The sequence below is a fragment of the Gobio gobio genome (genome assembly GCF_949357685.1).
Source record: "Gobio gobio genome assembly, chromosome: 19".
Taxonomy (NCBI): Eukaryota; Metazoa; Chordata; class Actinopteri; order Cypriniformes; family Gobionidae; genus Gobio; species Gobio gobio.
In genome coordinates, this window is record NC_137112.1 from 20,207,684 (window position 1) to 20,229,086 (window position 21,403).

The following is a 21,403-nucleotide window of genomic DNA, read 5'->3' on the forward strand; positions in this document are numbered from 1 at the left end:
TAAATGAACGACGCCTTGTCGTGCCATCCCAAAGAGGCATGAAATCACTCTCACGGACCTTTTCCTGGACCATTCCCACCTGGTGGAATGACCTGCCTATCTCAATTCGCTCAGCCGAGTCTGTAGCCATTTTCAAGAAACATCTAAAAACCCATATTTCCAGCAGCACCTGACCAATCAAGAATAGCACTTATCACTCTATTCATTTTCTGTATTTAAAAAATCCTATGCGTTCTGTTCTAGATTAATTGAGATTAATTGAGTTACAGCATTGCATATTGTTGCCCTTGACTGTCCTAGTTGCTTCTATTCCACTCATCTGTAAGTCGCTTTGGATAAAAGCATCTGCTAAATGATTAAATGTAAATGTTAATATGGTCATACTTCCTGGTTCTAGTAAGAACTCGAGCTGCTGCGTTTTGGACCAGTTGGAGTTTGTTTATTAGGCGAGCAGGGCAATCACCCAGTAGCGCATTACAATAATCTAGCCTTGAGGTCATGAACGCATGAACTAACTGTTCAGCATTTTGCATTGAGAGCATGTGCCGTAATTTAGATATATTTTTAAGATGGTAGAATGAAGTTTTACAGATGCTAGAAATGTGGCTTTCAAATGAGAGATTGGTATCAAAGAGCACACCCAGGTTCCTCACTGACGATGAGGACTTGACAGAGCAGCCATCAAGTGTTAGACAGTATTCTAGGTTACTACTTGTGGTGCTTTTTTGTCCAATAATTAAAAATTCAGTTTTTTTCTGAATTGAGTTGCAGGAAATTACTTGTCTAAGTTTTTATATCAGCTATGCATTCCGTTAATCTTGTGAATTGGTAAGTTTCATCAGGACGTGAAGAAATATAGAGCTGAGTATCGTCAGCATAACAATGAAAACCAACAGCATGCTTCCTAATGATATCTCCCAGTGGTAGCATGTACAGGGTGAAGAGCAATGGTCCTAGCACTGAGCCCTGTGGTACTCCATGTGGTACTCCACTTCTGATCGGTGTGACATCTCTTCATTTACTGCTACAAACTGATAACGGTCAGATAGGTATGATTCAAACCAGTGGTTATCAACCTTTTTTCAGTGGTGTACCCCCTGTGAAATATTTTTTCAGCCAAGTACCCCCTAAGCAGCGCAAAGCATTTTTGGTAAATTTATTGCAAATATTTCTCATCACTAAAATGTAGTGATTCAAACTAATGTAGTGAAAACAGTGACCATATTTCTGAAATGGAAACCGGGGACATTTCCTATTTGAGTGGTCAAAATATCACTGAAATCTCATTTGTTATTATATTTTAATTAAAAAACAGGGACAATACATTTTTTTATGTTGTTGTTGTGGAGTCCCTATATTATTATTAACATTAATAATTATTATGATTTAGTTTGATTATTAGGATTTTTGGTCTGGATTTAATACAATAAAAAACAAACAAAAAAACGTCTCAGGTTACGAATGTAACCATTGTTCCCTGAGAACAGGGAACGAGACGCTGCGTCAGCTTCGACGCTACGGGGAACGCCTCCGGCGTGACAGGTGCCTGAAATCACATTGAATCACGTCAATTCCACTGACCGGCGACAGCCTCTGATGTCATCAAGGTGCGACCAGGAAGTATATAAGGGCGCCTTGCCAACATGACAGTATCTAATCGTCTGAAGGGACTGTTTTCGGCAGGCAGGCCCTGTGGCATGGCACAGCGACGCAGCGTCTCGTTCCCTGTTCTCAGGGAACAATGGTTACATTCGTAACCTGAGACGTTCCCTTTCGAAAGGGAACTCGCGCTGCGTCAGCTTCGACGCTACGGGGAACGATATACCAACGCCGCCATGCCGACGGGAGTGCATGCCCACTGGCAGTGACAACTGTCAAGACAAGCAAATCTTGCTGAAATGCCTGAACCACTCCCCTTCTGGTCACGTTAGGCTGTCAGTGACAGCGCCCCCTACGGTCAAAGCCCAAGCTTATCGCCTGAGAAGGAAACCTTCACACACATGAGTTCCTTCCCAGGCCTTGCTCAAAGGCCTGGAACCAACCCATTCGACTCAGAAGGGGTTCCTTTAAGGGAACGTGGCAAGGGAACTACGAGGGAACCCTATGCCAGTCACTATTCGGGAGATTATCACCGAATGCCACCAGGGAGACCAGACCAGGTGACCCAGTCTAGTATGGGACACGTAATACGGTCAACCCTGTCTGTACAGTACAGAGCCTCTGGTACTCGCCTCCGAAGAGACATCCCGCTAGGGTGCTGCAAGAAAGGGCAGCATCACCGACTAGCCGGACCTCAGAGACGGGTTATCCCGGAGAGCAGCGCTCAGCGAAGTGCTTTTCAAACCCTTGCTAGCGAGGGGAGTCAAGCCGCTCGATCCTCGGATCTACCAAGCACTTATTTTAAAACGTGCTTAGGAGGCCAATGGCCTTATAGGCTGAATATATCGGGAGGGGCCCCTCGGGACCTACCACCAATAGATCAGCCCCAGGAGGCTGTAAGCTCACAATAGACCCTCGTTTGAGAGGAGCTCATAAGCCTGCCCGGTAGGCAACCATGCCGTAGGCCTACTATGAAGGTCCCGTCCTGTCGGGACCAGATAGCCGCAGTGACACTTCGTCGTGCTAGGGTAAGAACACCGCCTTCAGGTCTAGCAAACGGCCAGAGGCCGGTGCCTGATAGCGGGTAGCCACTAGCTGTCAGCAAAAAAGCCAGTTGTGTGTTCCCGCCTAGGGAACTCGTCCCCCAGGGAGGCCGAGAGAGGCCTCCACCTGGTAACCTGATAGACCGCTCGCGCATCCAAAGCAGCGCTCGTCCTCAGGAAGGCCAAACGGGCCTGATACCTGATCGCAGTCGTGCTAGCCCTCGAGGTAGCTGGGAAGACCAGGGACTCGCTTAATCAGGGAGGCCAAGCGGGCCTACCAACTGCAAGACATCGGGCACTCACAGCCAAACTGAATGTGCTACTCATAGCGCTTCAAGCTCACCACAGCGGCTGGGGACCGGGAGCTCGCTTTCAGGGAGGTACCATGCCTACCACCTGATAGCAAAAAGTGCCACTTATAGCACTTTATGCACACCACAGCGGCCGGGGAGCCGGCCTCTGCTCATTGACTGGATTTATCCAGGAACCACGAGACCAGAGCGTGCCCTCAGAGGAGGCCACGTGGGCCTACTACTCCAAAGCGAATCCCCTCAGGGAAGCCCGTGCAGCTTTGCCTGATAGCAGCCCATGCTACGATCCGTTACCGAAACTGGGGACCGGGGAACGATTCCAGGGAGGCGCAATGCCTCCACCTGGTAGCAGAGCATGCCGTCCGTCGTGCTTCGCACATCACGCTCATTGCCACAGTGACTGGGAACCGGGAGCTTGCTCTCAGGGAGGCCATAATGCCTACCAACCTGATAGCGGAGCGTGCTACTCTAAGCATGCTACTCGAAGCACTTTGCGCTCACCATAGTCGACCGGAAGCCGGGAGCTCGCCCTCAGGGAGGCAACAGTGCCTACCAACTGATAGCGGGACATGCTACTCGTAACATTCCATGCTCATTGCTACAGCGACCGGGAACCGCTCATTACCACAGCGACCGGGAACCGTGAGCTCATCGTCAGGGAGGCCACGATGCCTACCACCTGATAGCAGAAGTTGCTACTCATAGCACTTCATGCTCACCGCCACAGTGGCTGGGAACCGGGAGTTTGCCTCCAGGGAGGTCACTCAGGGAGGCCGGATGAGGCCTACTACCTGCTAACACTTGTGCTAGCCATCCAGTGACTGGGGCCCAGGAACGCCATCCGCAGAGGAGGTCAAGTGGGCCTGCTTACCCCACAGCAGGCCCATAGGGAGGCCCAGTAGCGCCTACCACCTATTCAGCAGCTCGTACCAGCCGTCGAGGGACTTAATGCCTATGGTGCCCCCTCAGGGGAGACCAAGCAGTGCCTGCTGACCACAGCAGGCTCTCAGGGAGGCCAAACAGGGCCTAACTCCTGAGCGAAGGAAACCCAGACTGGGAGCCTACCCCTCAGGGAGGCCTGGCAGGACCTGTCCCCCCGAATAGGGGGTCTGCTTCAGATTCCAAGGATCCTGCCGAAACTCTAAGAAGGCTGGCTGCTGCTACCTGGGCTGACGGCAGCTGTCTGCTGCTGACGAAGGCCTGGAAATCCAGTTAACACCTGGGGACTCATCCCCAGGGCCAATGACGGGTCACTGCTGACGTCGACACCAGTGGAGAAGAGCCTCCGAGGCCCACTCGTGGGCCATAGTGTCGGGACTTTCCTGCAAGGAGGCCGGTTAACGCCTACTACCTGTCCTGAAGTCCAACTGCCCAGACCGTCCAAGCTGGCCACTCAGAGCCAGCTGGCTCCTATGCCCGCACCTGGGGCTGGCTCCATCCCAGAGGCAGCTAGGGACAACCTGCTTCGTCGTGTCCTAGGGCCCCCAGGACGGCGCAGTCTCTTGGGCAGTGCCTACAAACATGGACCTAATCACATTGCCAACAGCAGTGTACTCAGCAGAAGTGCTCAGCAAAGACCCTCTAAAGCGAGGGGAGTACAACTTACGTCACCTGCATCGGGGCGGCTGTCTTTCTTTCCATGCAGCGGCCACCTTGATTGCGAGGGCGTCAGCCATTGGCAATGCTCGGGCCTCAGGGGAGCATCCGACCAGAACCGTACAGACAGAAGGATTATCCGATGTTCTGCTCAACCCGGGCCCTAAAGGAGGTGAAGCAGAGACATAAAGCAAGGGAACAATATCACAGAAATGTGAAAAACCACCGGCCGTACCATCCTCCAGGAAGAGGCCGGGGGCCGCCAGCAGATGGCGGCCACCAAGCTCCGAAAGGCGGAAACAGCAGATAAAGTCTAGTCGCAAACCGGCGAAAGACGCTTAATTCCACCCCACGACTACTGGCAAAGTCGCTGTCTCCTGCAACATCCTCGTCTGCATTACACGTGACCCCAGAACGCAGAGAAGGGGGCGGGCCTTGGCCTGACGACTCTGTAACAGAGGAGGCTGAAACAATGATGCATAAACAACGCCATGTTCTTAAATAAAAAGACAGGCCAGGGGCGAACACCTTTATTAAAAGGGAACGCCCCCATCCTTGACAAAGCCTAGGCCAAGTGGTGCGACATAGGTCCGCACTAGATCTACTCAGGGCCCGGGAAAGAAATATTATCACCTCTAATATTACACAATGAGGCCCCAAAAAAAACCTTTTCCAAAGCCCCGCAGAGCTGGGCGCAGATCTCACTACAGCTCGTGCATTAGCGCGTACCCGGTCTTCAGCTACTTTTCACTTTACGCTAGGAAAAAACACAGCTCACCCCTTACACTACAAGCCCTCAGGCGAGAGCGCGATTCAGTTACCCAAACAATGGGGAAAATATAGCACGGAGAGGCAGCAAACTCTCTAGCAGAAAGTGAAGTATTCACACACAACCATCACAATGTTGCAAAGAAGATCGTTCTTAGCTTACTCACGGGGAGCTGCAGGCCCTGCGAAGATCCAGCGGCGATCCAAATTTCCCCAGAAAACCTCTCAGGCGAGCAAAGGTATAGGAGTTCTGAAAAACATAGTTTTGAAAATGTTTCACCCTCAGCGAGGGGACTCACCAATCGCTCCCAGCGGTGCTTCCAGCCAGCCATAGGCTATTATCGCCCGCCATCCTGAGGGGGGCGCTCTCACAACCAAGCCAGGCGGGCCGTCAGAATTCTTACATTTCTGCTCATCATAGGCCCACCGGCCTGATGTTAAAAGCGCCCGGGGAAAAACTTCTTCCAGAGGAAGGGAAAAAGGCAGCGTTCACCTGCGTCCCCTCGAGGGCGGAGTCCGCTGCCTACGCTGGTCCCGGTTGCCAGCTCCAGCTTCCTTCCTCTTTTTGAAGCGGGTGTCCCGCCTCCTCTGCGCCATAACCCTCCGTGGGGGCGCTCGAGAGGCAACACTGGTTCTCTGTTCCTGTCTCCAGCCCTCAGGCTGGGACGGACCAGGGACACCCGACTGCCTGGGCGCGGTCCCGGACCTCCGCGGGATGCAGGTTTTAAATGCTGCCGAGCGCGTCCTCGCCTCCCTGAACTTATCCACCACCGCCTCTACGGAGGTGCCAAACAGTTCAGAGGGCGAGACCGGGGCATCGAGGAGAAAGGCTCTCTCTTTCCCCGCGATGTCCGCCAGGTTCAGCCACAGATGTCTCTCCGTGGCCACCATAGCCGCCATCGGAAGCTGTTTGCTTGGTGGCCCTAAGAGAGAGATCAGTGGTGCGGCGCAACTCGGCCACCGCGTCAGGGGTTAGTCCCACCCCCTGATCGAGGTCCTTCAGCAGATCTGCCTGGTAGGCTTGTAACACTCCCATCGTGTGTAAAGCCGCCCCAGCATGACCCGCCGACATGTATGCCCTGCCGTTCAGACGTGATGTTGTCCTAAGGGGATCTGACGGCAGGGTGGGAGCCCTTAGTGTCGATGGCCGCCCGGAAGCGAGGTAGTTTGCAAACGTCTCGTCAACGGGCGGCAGCGACACATATCCAGCTTCCGGTAATCCCTCGACGTCAGCAAAATTAGCCCGCTGACGCCGATGGACTCGCGCTGAATAGGGCTTCTTCCATCCTCTCGCAATCTCATAATGGAGATCAGGAAAGAATGGAAGACTCCCGAGAGCTGGCTGGTCATGGGCGGGGAGATAACGGTCATCCAGTCTACTCAGACGAACGTCATCTCCCCTAGCGCGCCGCCAAGGCAGCTGCAATCTGCCCACGGCGCGCTCCATAACCTCCACCAGCTCCCCATACATGGGACAAGGTGGTTGAGAAGCCTCAAACACTTCACTCGACTCCTCAACCATCCTCTGCTCCACTGGAAGAGCCACAGACGAGGAGGAGGAGCTTAGATCCTGCTCCGCCTCCAAAGTCTGCCCCTCGCGATCTGGCTCGTTGTCCACAAGCACTACACCAGTCTCTAGACGACGAGCCAGATCCAGCTGGGAGCCCCAGGATTGAAGGCGCCGCTCGGCCTCGGCGCGAGCGGGGCCGCTCCCAGCTGCTGAACTCTCTCCCCTCGAGAAGAGAGCCAAACGAGAGCGGAGCGTTCTCAACGGAAAACGCTCGCAGTTCGCACAGGAGGCTCCCTCGAGAACCTCCCGTGCATGCTCTTCCCCCAGACAGTATACACAGAGCGTGTGAGTGTCGTCAGGTGTAAGATACCTGGTACACGGCTCTGCGCACCTGCGGAAGTGGCGCTGTTTCTCTGCACACTTCATAGCTTGGTATTTGCTTGACGTTCAGGATCCAGGCAAAACAGTCACTGAAGACGAAGAGATACTGTCATGTTGGCAAGGCGCCCTTATATACTTCCTGGTCGCACCTTGATGACATCAGAGGCTGTCGCCGGTCAGTGGAATTGACGTGATTCAATGTGATTTCAGGCACCTGTCACGCCGGAGGCGTTCCCCGTAGCGTCGAAGCTGACGCAGCGCGAGTTCCCTTTCGAAAGGGAACTATGAAAACAGTTAATGGTAAGCTAACCATTGTAAATAAGCAGTTAAAAACAATATTTTAACATGACTTAACAAAAACACATTACAAAAATAAAACATAAATATGATAAATAAAACTATTCAACAAATATTGTAACATTTTATAATTGTATTTAAGTTTATACTACTGTATATAAATTACTTTTTTAACTTCAAAAGTTTTGTTACGTTTATGCTTGAAAATAATTCTTAATATCCTCAATTGGTCTTGTTATTTTGCATTTTAGGCTTATTTTAAGCAGAAAGTATATGTATTCTGCACATGTATTGGTTGCAAGTGTAATTGTTTGAGTTTTTTTATATTTAAGTTATAGTTCAGATGTGTGGTAATCACTGCGTTGTGACTGCGGAACTTTTGGGGACAAAACAATCCGTACCTTGTTGAGGCTCTGTTATAAAGCACATACAAACAATATTACTTTAAATTAAAAACAAATAGTTAGTATGTTACTACCTTGAAAGTGATAACGAGGTTTCTTTTGATATTTGACGATAATGGCGCTCTGTCTGTTCTCGACTCGGTACGTTCTTCATGAAGTAGCGGTGCGCGCGCGCGACCAAGTAGAGTCAACGTCAAGTCAAGTCAAGTCAAGTCAACTTTATTTATATAGCGCTTTTAACAATGCAGATTGTTTCAAAGCAGCTTTACAGTGTTAAACAGGAAAATAATGCAGCATCATTTAATTCAGCCGTCTAGCCATTCTGGAGAAAACCGTTATGTCATCAGTTCATTTCAATTATCATACAGTGACAGTGAGGGCTTTAGATCAGTAATTAGATCAGTAATTTAGTTTATATGGTTAATTTAGTTTAATAATTAGATTTATTTCGATATTTAGTTGAAAAATTTAGAAAAATTTAGTGTCCCCAACTGAGCACGCCAAGCCAGAAGGCAACAGTGGCAAGGAAACCAAAACCCCAACAGGTGACCTAATGGAGAAAAATAAACCTTGGGAGAAACCAGGCTCAGTGGGGGTGCCAGTTCTCCTCTAGCCACGTAGCTCACAGCACCATCTGCTGGTGAAAATAATCACGACACGATTGCTCCTAAAACCAGCAGCTGCAGTATGATGTTGGTTGGGCGCTTTTTTTCCAATATATCTGCGGTTTGTTTGTAGCGAGCTGTAAAACGGGGACATTTCAGGGGACAACTCCAGTCGGGGACAGAACATTAAAATCGGGACTGTCCCCGGGAAACGGGGACGTCTGGTCACCCTATCGTTGATCCAAGTGACTGACAGGTTGGGTCAAATCATCCTGGTATGGGGGAGACTCTGGGTTTTTAGGATAATGAAATTGAATAGCCTACTCAATATAAAATTCATTTTATGAACTTATACTTATATATTTCCTGAAATATTTATTAAATAATTATTTTTAAAGGATTTTTGCATGGATGCTACTTTTTAAATATATGTAGGCTATATTTTAAAACACTGCCTTTTAAAGTATTTTTGACAGAAAGGGTAGATTTGAGATTGGCCTGTACTTGACTAATTTTGTAGGATCAAGTTGTGTTTTTTTAATAAGTGGTTTAATAATAGCCAACTTAAAAGTTTTCGGTACATATCCTAATGACAAAGATGAATTAATGATATTAAGAAGAGGATCTAAGACCTCTGGTAGCATCTCTTTTAATAGTCTAGTCGGTATAGCGTTGAGCATACATGTTGTTGATTTTGATGATTTAACGAGTTTAGCCAATTCTTCTTCTCCTATAGCAGTGAATGAGTGTCATCAGAGACACTACAATGCTCTGTCTGATGTGATACTGTAGTAGACGGCTGCATGGTTAAAATTTTCTTCCTAATGTTATCAATCTTACATGTAAAGAAGTTCATCAAGTCATTACTGCTGTGCTGTTTACAAACATCAGAAGTTGAAGCTTTATTTTTGGTTAATTTAGCTACTGTATCGAATAAATACAGTGTTTGTTTTCTTCTAAGAGAGTCAAGAAATAAGCAGATCTAGCAGTTCCCTTTCAGTCGGTCACTACGACGTACGTCGGTATTACCGACGAATTGGGATCACTTTAGAGAGCCCCTATCAGCTTCGAGATTTAGAGAACAGGCCAATGGACCATTGGCGTGCGAGATTTGCATCTCGCGCTCCGCCCCACGCCGCGGGTATAAACAGGAAGCGAGAGCATCGCACTGACGTCATTCACTTCGGAGCCGAACGCCGTTGATGAAGCAAGCCTGCTTTTCTAAAAGAAAGCCTATCTGCAAGAGAGATGCTCCAGAGAACGAGAAGGACGCTCTGTGTTGGCGAAAAGGCACAATCAGTGCGACCGCATGTTCACCGCTGCATCAGCATAACAAACTGCTGTTCTCACAGCAACTGTCGGTCTGGTGAGGGCGTTTGTTTCAGTGAGTGCACCACAGGACTGCACTTACCACCTGTGTGTTGCCGCGGTCTTCCCCTGGGTGCTTCAGCACTGTTTAAAGAGCGTTTCCTCACAAAAGAGCAACACGGGTGTGACACTGCGTCTTTTTCAAGACGTCATTCCACTTGTGCGTTTCTGGATGCGGTTGTTTCCTGTCCTGACGGCCACGATCCCTCTCGCATAAACATGTTGAGACTGTTCGTGGGTGATCCGTGTTCTCTTAGGGGAACGGGATCACGTCGACGCGCTGGTCATCTCGCCTTCCGCGTGAGGGTTTGAGTGTTCAGCGCGCCGTGTGCCGTCTAGCTGCCGAGTGACAGCGCGGGTTGCCACGGCAGCTCAGCGCGCGTCACTCGGCGGCTACGCATGTTGAGACTGTGTTTGTGGGTGGTCTATGCTCTCTAATGAGAGCATAGCCACGTCGGCGCGCTGTTCGTCTTGCCTTTTTCATAAGGGCTTGAGTGTTCAGCGCGCCGTGTGCCGTCTCACGGCCACGCCCACTGTCTCACATGTCTGCTGGTAGCTTACAGATGGGATTGCTGGTCCTAAAAAATAAATAAATAAAATTAAAAAAAAAAGGACCTAGCGTTTCGTTTGGGGCTCTAGCAGAGGACAGATGTCAATCGCTGCATCGGAGAGAGGGCTGTTATGTGTTGAAAATGAAGATGATGCTGAGATTCCCACTATAATAGTGGGCGCTCGTGCTGAATCCGATTCATGCTCGACAGCCATGCTTTCCCGGGTGGCTGAGGCATAGTGCAACGCATAAATCGCCTTGCCTGCCCCTTTCCTTTCCCGGATGTGCGTTGGAAGGCTTTTGCATTATGGAACTATTGGTGCCAAAATATGGAACACCAATAGGGCCATAATCTGTATAAAGTTTTCCTCTCTCTCACTACCTTCATCGGTGGGGTGGCAGTGCCACTGGCAGGCCACCTCCGCCCTGCTTAGGGCATGAGGGTAGTTCTCAGCCGAGGTTGAGCTGCGCACAGCGCTGGCCCTTGGCTAGACGATGTCCAGAAACACCATTGACCCGGATTTGGTTCGGGACTGTTCTTCCCCCGGAGGAGGGCCGGGTAAAAACTATTAGTAATTCTGTTCCGCCACTGGGGTTAAAAACAGCCAGTGGTACCCAAAAATATATATATATTAAAAAAAAAAGAAGAAAAAAAAGAGAAGAACAGTTCCAATATCTCTGGGTCTCGGGAGTTCAGGAATGGCAGCGTGTGACGCTACAAGCCTCGCCGCCCTCATTCCCCTCCCCACAAGAGGGCGAGAATGGCAGTGTGTGACGCTACAAGCCTCGCCACTCTCATTCCCCTCTTCTCAGCGGTGTGTGGACGACAGTGCGCGACGCTATGCCTCGCCGCTCTTGTTCCCCGCTGAGGAAGGAGGTGAGGCAGACCGTGTGCAACGCCACAAAGCCTTGCCACGCTCAGCCCCTCCTTCATTTGGAGAGCGCGCTGGGCGGTGTACAACGCTCCCATGCCTTGTCAGCCTCTGGTGCCTCTCCAAATCGCCAGCAGGGGGTGCCGGCTGTGGGAACGCACTCAAGCGGCACTCGCACTCGCGCACCCCCTCAGCGGATACAGGTTGTGTGTCAGACCCAGACCCCTACACGGACCACTCCCATGTCGTCCTGGGGTCCCTGCATTCCGCCTCGCTGCCCTGCTGCGGGTACGTCTGTGGTACCGATGGCCCCGCTTGTTCGGTCTCTGGGGGCCTGGCTAGCGCTCCCCAGCCCGTCTCGCTGGGTCATCTGTACCATCAGACTCGGCTTGCGATTCAGTTCGCCCGGCGTCCGCCCAGGTTCGGGGGCGTTCACTTCACGTCTATTGCGTGGGTGGATGCCCCCGTGCTTCAGGCGGAGATCGCTGTCCTACTGGCGAAGGACGCGATAAAGCCGGTCCCTCCAGCCGATATGAAGTCCGGGTTCTACAGCCCGTACTTCATTGTACCCAAGAAAGGCGGCGGGTTACGGCCAATCTTGGACCTGCCTTACTTGAACCGTTCCCTCCACAGGATGCCGTTCAGAATGTTAACGCAGAAACGCATCTTCAGGTGCGTCCGTCCCCAGGATTGGTTTGCAGCGATCGACCTGAAGGATGCGTACTTTCATGTCTCGATTCTCCCTCGACGTTTCTACGCTTTGCTTTCGACGGACGGGCATGTCAGTACAAAGTCCTGCCCTTCGGGCTGTCCCTGTCGCCCCGTGACTTCACGAAAGTCGCGGAGGCGGCCATTGCTCCCATGAGAGAGCGTGGTGTTCGTCTTCTCAACTATCTCGACGACTGGCTGATTCTTGCCCAGTCGCGGGAACAGTTGTGCGAACACAGGGACATGGTGCTTCGGCACCTCAGCCGGTTGGATCTTCGGGTCAACTGGGAGAAGAGCAAACTCTGTCCCGTACAGAGGATCTCTTTTCTCGGGATGGAGATCGACTCGGTCGCCATGACAGCGCGCCTCACCGAGGAGCGCGTCCAGTCGGTGTTGAGCTGCTTGAATACGATCAAACGCAGTACAGCGGTTCCACTGAAATAATTTCAGAGGCTCCTGGGGCATATGGCAGCAGCAGCCGCAGTAACGCCGCTAGGGCTGCTCCATATGAGACCGCTTCAACACTGGCTACACGACCGAGTCCCGAGATGGGCGTGGCACAGCGGGTTCCTCCGTGTCCAAGTGACGCCGAGATGCCGCCAAACCTTCAGCCCGTGGTCGGACCCTTCATTTCTACGGGCAGGAGTGCCTCTAGAACAAGTGTCCAGGCATTCTGTTGTCTCCACGGATGCCTCATCCACGGGCTGGGGTGCCACGTACAACGGGCTTGCAGTATCGGGTCTGTGGACGGGGCCCCAACTGCAATGGCATATCAATTGCCTGGAGTTGCTGGCAGTTTGTCTTGCTCTCAGCCACCTCAAAGGGTCGCTCAAAGACAAGCACGTTCTGATCCGGACGGACAGCACTGCGGCTGTTGCGTACATCATCAAACAGGGTGGTCTACGCTCCCGCCGCATGTCCCAACTCGCCCGCCATCTCCTTCTGTGGAGTCCGAAGCATCTGAGGTCCTTTCGTGCCATCCACATTCCGGGCCCGCTCAATCGTGCGGCCGACGAGCTGTCACGGTTGCCCGTGCTGCCCGGGGAGTGGAGACTCCACCCCCAGGTGGTCCAGCTGATTTGGAGTCGCTTGGGTCCGCACAGATCGATCTGTTTGCCGCCCCGACACAACCCACTGCCAGTGGTACTATTCCCTGCCCGGGGGAACCCTCGGCACGGATGCCCTGGCACACAGCTAGCCCCAGGGCCTACGCAAATATGTGTTCCCCCCCAGTGAGCCTTCTTGCACAGACACGGTGCAAGGTCAGGGAGGACGAGGAGCAGCTCCTCTTGGTAGCTCCGTACTGGCCCAACAGGACTTGGTTCCCGGAACTAGTGCTCCTCGCGACAGCACCTCCTTGGCCCATTCCTCTGAGGAAGGACCTCCTGACTCAGAGACGCGGCACCCTGTGGCACCCGCGTCCGGACCTCTGGAAACTCCATGTCTGGTCCCTGGACGGGATGCGGAGGTTCTAGGTGACCTACCACAAGCGGTAGTTGACACCATCACTTCCGCCAGAGCCCCCTCTACGAGACGGCTATATGCTTTGAAGTGGAACCTGTTCGTCGACTGGTGCTCTTCTCACCGAGAAGACCCCCGAAAGTGTTCGGTCAGATCTGTGCTCTCTTTTCTTCAAGACGGGTTGGTCTCCACCCTCAAGGTGTATGTTGCCGCTATAGCGCAATCATGACCTGGTTAATGGTTAATTCATTAGGCAAGCACGATCTGATCGTCAGGTTCCTGGGGGGGGGGCGAGGAGATTAAATCTGCCTCGTCCTCCCTTTATACCCTCTTGGGACTTGACTCTGGTGCTGACGCACTTCAGAGGGCGCCCTTTGAGCCTTTACAGTCAGCGGAGCTTAAGATCTTGTCTCTAAAGACAATACTCCTGATTGCATTGGCCTCAGTTGAGAGGGTAGGGGATCTGCAGGCATTTTCGGTCGACGAATCGTGCCCGGGATTCGGGCCAGGTGACTCTCAGGTAACCCTGAGACCCCGGCCTGGATATGTGCCAAGGTTCCCACTACTCCCTTCCGGGACCAAGTGGTGAGCCTGCAAGCGCTGCCTTGGGAGGAGGCAGACCCAGCCCTGGCTTTTCTCTGTCCAGTTCGCGCCCTGCGCGTCTATGTTGACAGAACGCAAAGCTTAGGACCTCAGAGCAGCTCTTCATCTGTTACGGAGGACAGCAGAAGGGAAAGGCTGTCTCCAAGCTGAGGATGGCCCACTGGATAGTGGACGCCATCGTCTTGGCTTATGAAGCCCAAGACGTGCCCTGCCCGCTCGGGTTAAGAGCCCACTCCACTAGGGGTGTTGCTTCTTCCTGGGCGCTGGCTCGTGGCGCCTCGCTGACAGATATTGTAGAGCTGCGGGCTGGGCGACACCTAACACGTTCGCTAGGTTTTATAGCCTACGTGTAGAACCGGTGGCTTCTCGTGTGCTCGCTTCCCATAGTCAGCAGCTGAAGTGCCCGTCCTAAGTGTCGGCTTGCTGCGCCATTCCCTTCCCCATGGAACGGATATGTGCGCTTATTTCTCCAGTCGAGTTCCCCAGGATTGGCGAACCCTGTTGAGTCCTCCGCACCCCTCGGCAGTCGGATGTGGCGGAGCGTCTGACGCCAGGTCTGGCACTTGTATGCATTGGTGGAACTTGTGTCGGACTGGGGTCCGTATGTCGTGACCCCTACGGCGGTCCCATACGTGTATTCTCCACGGTACAGCTCCCTACGGTGAGCTCGTGTCTTTCCCTTGGCAGAGTTCCTCTGCCGTCTCAGTTCGGTGTCGTCCCCCGCCTGTATAGGCCGGGGCCACCTCTGGGACTTCCGTATGTTGTGCTGCCCACGGCCAGCCCATACGTGTTCTCTCCACATGGTAACTCCCTCCGGGCATGATGTGGCTCCCGCAGCGTCCTTCGGGCACGCTTTCCCAGTGTTATCCAATAAGTCTGCTGAATGGGTCTTGCGGAACAGCAGTATGACTCTCCCTGCGTGAATTTCCCCGCCCGCATCAGAACGGGGTCTGAGGGGCTCTCGCTGGGCGCTGGAAGTGGTAGTAACTGTGGCGTTTTCCATAGGGATCCCAATTCGTCGGTAATACCGACGTACGTCGTAGTGACCGACTGAAAGGGAACGTCTCGGTTACGTATGGTAACCCTCGTTCCCTGAAGGAGGGAACGGAGACGTACGTCCCGTCGCCACAGTTCCTTACCATCACTGCATGGCCGAGTCACTAGTTCGGCTCCTCAGTGAAAAACGTCAGTGCGATGCTCTCGCTTCCTGTTTATACCCGCGGCGCGGGGCGGAGGCCCATTGGCCTGTTCTCTAAATCTCGAAGCTGATAGGGGCTCTCTAAAGTGATCCCAATTCGTTGGTAATACCGACGTACGTCTCCGTTCCCTCCTTCAGGGAACGAGGGTTACCATACGTAACCGAGACGTTTTTACGGCCTTTCTGTATGCGATCATGCTTTCTTTCCACAAATAAAGAAAGACCTCTAGTTTTGTTTTCTTCCAGCTGCGCTCCACTTTTCTGGCTGCTGTTTTAACCCTTAATCGTCCCTCAAGTAGGGTTTGCGTTTGAGTCCCTTGGGGTCATATAGACCCCAAACATTTACAGAGCGATTGCATAAGGAAATATAAATTTTTTACATGGAAAACTATATATCATTTTTTTTATTTACTTCTCAACTATACATTTATGCTGTGTTTTTGTGGGTATTTTGTAGTTTTTTACCTATTTACTGCACAAATACTTAACTATGTCATAAACTGGCTCATTAAAAATTATTTTTTTATGAAAAAATCACTTGATCACTTGATGATCTTAAATAAATATAAATAGTTTTTTGACATTGCTCTATGTGTTAGGGATAGAATACCGCCATCTGTAGGTTTGTGGAAAAACTTTAGGAATTATAGTTAAAGAGAAAGAGTGCAATGACCACATTATCCACTAGAGGTCCATAGGGAAGTTATGCAAAAGTTAAGCTGCCTTTAATCTTTCTTTTATTTGCCCTTTTCCCTCTCTTTCTCATGATTGTTCCATGTTGCATTTGTGCTCTTGTATTTGTCCTTCATTTATGTATGGAATTTTTTCAGATTTATGCCAGTTTTGTTGATTTTATTTGCCAGTTTCTATAAAAATGCTCTCTGTTGCAGTCACACACATGTGTGTGTTTGTGTGTGTGTGTGTGTGTGTGTGTGTGTGTGTGTGTGTGTGTGTGTGTGTGTGTGTGTGTGTGTGTGTGTGTGTGTGTGTGTGTGTGTGTGTGTGTGTGTGTGTGTGTGTGTGTGTGTGTGTGTGTGTGTGTGAGTGTGCGTGTGTGTATGAGACAGAAAGTTCGTTCCACTTTGAGTTTATGCTCTAGGACCAGATCTTGATATAAATGTAGACATTTTCAGATTGATATTGGATTTAGTTTATTTTTTTTTTACAAACAAAGTGAAAAAAAAAGCATTTTTAAAATTTTCCCATTCATTGCCAAAATCAAAAAAATGCTCCAGACACCTGTGTTTGTGTGTGTGTGTGTGTGTGTGTGTGTGTGTGTGTGTGTGTGTGTGTGTGAGAGAGAGAGTGAACATGCTTGTTCCATATTGCATTTGTGCTCTAGTATTAGTCCTTCATTTATGTATGAAAATCTTTCAGATTTATGCCAGTTTTGTTGATTTTATTTGCCAATTTCAATAAAAAATACTCTCTGTTGCAGTCACACACATGTGTGAGTTTGTGTGTGTGTGTGTGTGTACGTGTGTACGTCTGTGTGTATGAGATAGAAAGTTCGTTCTACTTTGTGTTTATGCTCTAGGACCAGACCTTGATATAAATGTAGAAATTTTCAGATTTATACTGGATTTAGTTAATTTTTTTTGACAAAAAAAGTGGGAAAAAAAATGTTTTTTTTACACTTTCCCATTCATTTTCAATGTGGGGTCAATCTGACCCCGAGGGACTTAAACGGTAAAAAAAATTTACACACCACAACCAAATCAAGCCCAGATTTTTTGTGCATGTTTAGATAGATTATTTAGGAACAGTCAGAGAGTCTCATGGCCCTGAGATGAAGGGAACACTTTTTAAAAATGGAGGAAAAGTCCTGTGGTGTCAGCTGGACCCCAAGGGACGATTAAGGGTTAAGGGTCAGAGTGTGCTCGTTGTACCACGCCGTTGGACTATTTTCTTTAATCTTCTTTAAGCGCAGGGGAGCAACTGTGTCTAAAGTGCTGGAAAAGAGAGAGTCAATAGTTTCTGTTGCAACATTCTTCTTCTAAGCTATCTGGGATGCTGAGGAGATGAAACTGATGAGGAAGTTTATTTACAAAGCAATCTTTAGTGCCGGCAGTGATAGTCCTGCCATATTTGAAGCGAGGGGACAGCTTTGCAGCCTTAGCTAAATGAAGTGTACATGATACTAGGTAATGATCTGAGATGTCATCGCTCTGCTGCAGAATTTCAATGGTATCAACATTTATTCCATGTGACAATATTAGGTCTAAAGTATGATTATGGTGATGATTGGGTCCTGACACGTGTTGCCTAACACCAATAGAGTTTAGAATGTTAGAATCCCAATGCTTCTTTTTCATTGTCTACATGGATATTAAAATCACCAACCTTCAGTGCTTTATCTGCAGACAGAACTAACTCTGATAGAATATCAGCAAATTCTTTGGTAAAGTCTATATTGTGCCCTGGTGGCCTGTATACAGTAGCCAAAACAAATGTTAAACAGGATTTATCATTTATACTACATAGCGTTACATAAAGCACCAAGACGTCAAAGGAATTATATTTGAAACTAGACTTCTGAGTAATACTGAAGATATTATTATAAATTACAGCAACCCCTCCCTCATTTAAGTAATGTAGTCGTCAGGTTTTAGCCAGGTTTCTGTCAAACACAGCACATCTAGATTATTATCTGTAATCATATCATTAACAATAAGTGCTTTTGGGGAGAGGGATCAAATATTCAGCAACCCGAGCTTTATCATTTGTTCATCTGTACTATATCTATTGTTTATTTGTTGGACATCAATTAAATTTTTTTACTGTTGAATGGTTTTTATGTTTTTTTGTATTTGTTAATTCGGGGAACAGACACCATGTCTATGTGATAATGTCTAGGTAAAAGAGTCTCTATGTGCTGGGATTTATCTGACTCCAGTGACGTAAGACAGCTAGCAGACGGTCGGTTTAGTCAGTTTGTCTGCTTCCTGACCTGGGCCCTAGTCAGTAAAGGTTTAGCTCTAAGACTATGTGCCAAATTACTAGAGAGAAGAGCAACACCACCCCAAGAAGGATGGATGCCATCCTTCTTCAACAGGTCAGGTCTGCCCCAAAAGCTTTTCCAATTGTCTATGAACCCTGTGTTATTTTGCGGACACCACTTAGACAACCAGCCATTGAGTGATGATAGTCTGCTAAGTATATCATCACTCCTTTTAACGGGGAGGGTTCCGGAGTAAAAAACGGCATTTGTAACATCGTACTTGTGAGTTCACACACCTCTTTAACCCCTAGGAGTATGAGCTGTTTTGGGGCCCTTTAGAAGTTTTGACATGCTCTGACATTTGTGTTTTTTTCAGTTGCTTATAAACACATTAATGGCAAAAGTGTAATTACACTGTATTCAGCACAAACTGGGCTACCAGAATATGTGAGCAACTTGTATGTACATGCTTGTATTTTTGAGAGAAAAATGTTTATGCACAGATAAAAAAAATAAAAAAAAATTTTTTTTTAAATTAAGCCCTCAAAACACACAATAGATATCTGTTCCCAATACTTTTGACTCCTGTCTGTATTTAAAGTGTTTTTTCTTTATACTGATGTTAGAATCATTGAGCCTACTCATTCACATAAAACAATACACTGATTTAAAATTTGTAAGACAGTTTCTCTTCACAAAGCCAATATGCGAGGAGGCGTGGTATCTAATGAATAATGATGAGATAGCACCTGAGATAACAAAGGGCTCGCATTAATGAGCTGCATAATGAATGAGCTGCAGGTAAGTCTGTGACAGAGAGCAACAGAGCAAAGGAAATATATTCTCTGCCATAACAATTTATGATTTATTAAACTATAATTTATGATTTATTACACCAATTGTTTTAAATAACCTTATGTGATCTCATTTGGCTTTGGATCAAAAAATCTGACAGAAAATATATTTTACAATATTCTGCATAATTATAAATAGAGTAGAATTGCATTATAAATATAATCTATTATGAAAACACCCAACATGGTATAAATAACACAGATAAGCCATATATTGTCGCGATTGTGTTTATTATCTTCAAACTTATCTATCTGCATGTTAGTCTAACATTGTTAGAGCGATTTCTGGAAGCTGTTTAAGTCAATGTCACATGGTGATACCATGTGACATTGACATAAACAACTTCCAGAAATCGATCAATGAATATGAAAACCGTTGGTACCTTCTAAAGATTTTAATACGATCGTCAGCTGCTCTCATTCATAAAAAACTCTTCAAAAACATATGCACGGAGCGCCCTCCGGCTGCCAGTATGAAGTATGAAGAGTTTTTTTATGAATGAGAGCAGCTGACGCTCGTATTTCAATCTTTAGAAGGTACCAACGGTTTTCATATTCATAACTCCTGACACATATTAACAAATTACGGTCACTATATGACTTTAGAATAAAACAGAGGTCAAAAATGGAAGCTTGAGTCTTAGATCTTTTAAATGATGTATAGTTTGTCATGGTAATTACTTACATCTGACAGTAATTTTGAGCTAATTTAAGCAAAGAAAGCTTCAGTGTGCCTCGTAGCACGATGTGTTTGTTTGAGTTGATGTCTGAATGAACGTCTTTGACAGAGAGGCTGCAGATTGCGCATCATGTTTGATTTCTTTATTTTGCAAAAAGGACAACCATTTGTTTTTATTGGGACTGTACTAAAAAAAATAGAAACTTAACAAATTATAATGATGTATAACACTTGCCTGAATGATAAAAAACGACAGAGTTATTTGAATCTCTTTGGCACTGATAAGAAAAAAAGCAAGCCAATCATGCCGGCGTGATTGCCGACTCGAGAGGGTTAATGTTAATTTTGGTGATCTCCGACTGGCGAAGTCGAACATCATTAGTGCCAACGTGAATAATAATCTTAGAGAATTTACGATTAGCTTTAGCCAGCACTTTTAAATTTGCTTTGATGTCAGGCACTCTGGTAAACATGTGACTATGGTGGTTGGTGTCTCGGAACGGAATAGCGGTTTTTAGATCCGCGACTCTCACAGTGACCCAGTTGCCCTGCTGCACGGGCCCTGCAGCCTGAACTGAACAATGTACAGAGTTCAATAAGCTATTCGCATCCAAATCAGTGTCTAAAGCTGTTACATTCTCACTACTCTCAGATAAAGTCTGGATGCGTGTCTCCAACAGGTCTCCAAAGTCTCCAACTCACCACCGTTGTTTAATGAACTCAGAAAACACGAAATGCTAGCGAAATGCTAACATGTGATGGTGATTTAGATTAAAAGCTAGCGATGTCAAATTTAGCATGATAGGCAATATTTAAACAATATATGGTGATGAGTAAGTTATATTTAGCAGTAGAACAAAGAAAATATATCAAATAGAGATTCAAAAGCAAGACTGTACAGAGCTACAAACACTAGCTGCAGCAGGAGGCAGACAGGAGACAGGAGTCTCTTAAAATCGATCTTAAAAACTACGCTGAGCATATTACCATATTTAATTCAGCTTTAGTGATCTCATAACACTGAGCCAATGCGGTTTCAGCTTAACTCAGTTAATCATGAAGCCCCGATTAACTGAGTGCATGTTGCTTTAAAACCCATGTTTAAGGTTTCCTTGCATTCGTGGGGAGAATGATAGCAAAATACTATCATTAACGGTAACCGGTGTCATGCGAATCATTTACGAGGCACTATGGTTAGTTTACGACACAAACAAGCAACAACAACGAGCGATCACATTGCATAAGCAGGTGCTGCGTCTCATACAATGCTTGCGTCTGCTCTATGCAGACATGTTTGCGACAAAATTGAGAAACAGAGTAAAATACTACACCCAATCGACATCAGAAATGCATAATCATATACATATCATTGCGATGAATGCTGATGTAGTGATGAAGATCGCACCAGAATAGTAATGAAGATCAGTTGGTGGCGCTATGAAAGTGACTCACAATATCACTTACATGTGATCAGACTCCTCCACCGAACATACAGGTAAAGTTTGTTCAAAATCAGTCAATGTATGTGAAAGTTATAACAAACTTCCTGTTTCTGCTTTTTTAGCTATTTTATTGCCTTTCCACAGCCAATCAGGGGTGCGTTTCCCGTACAACAACGTAACTCACTGCTTAACTAACATAGTACAATCATTGAA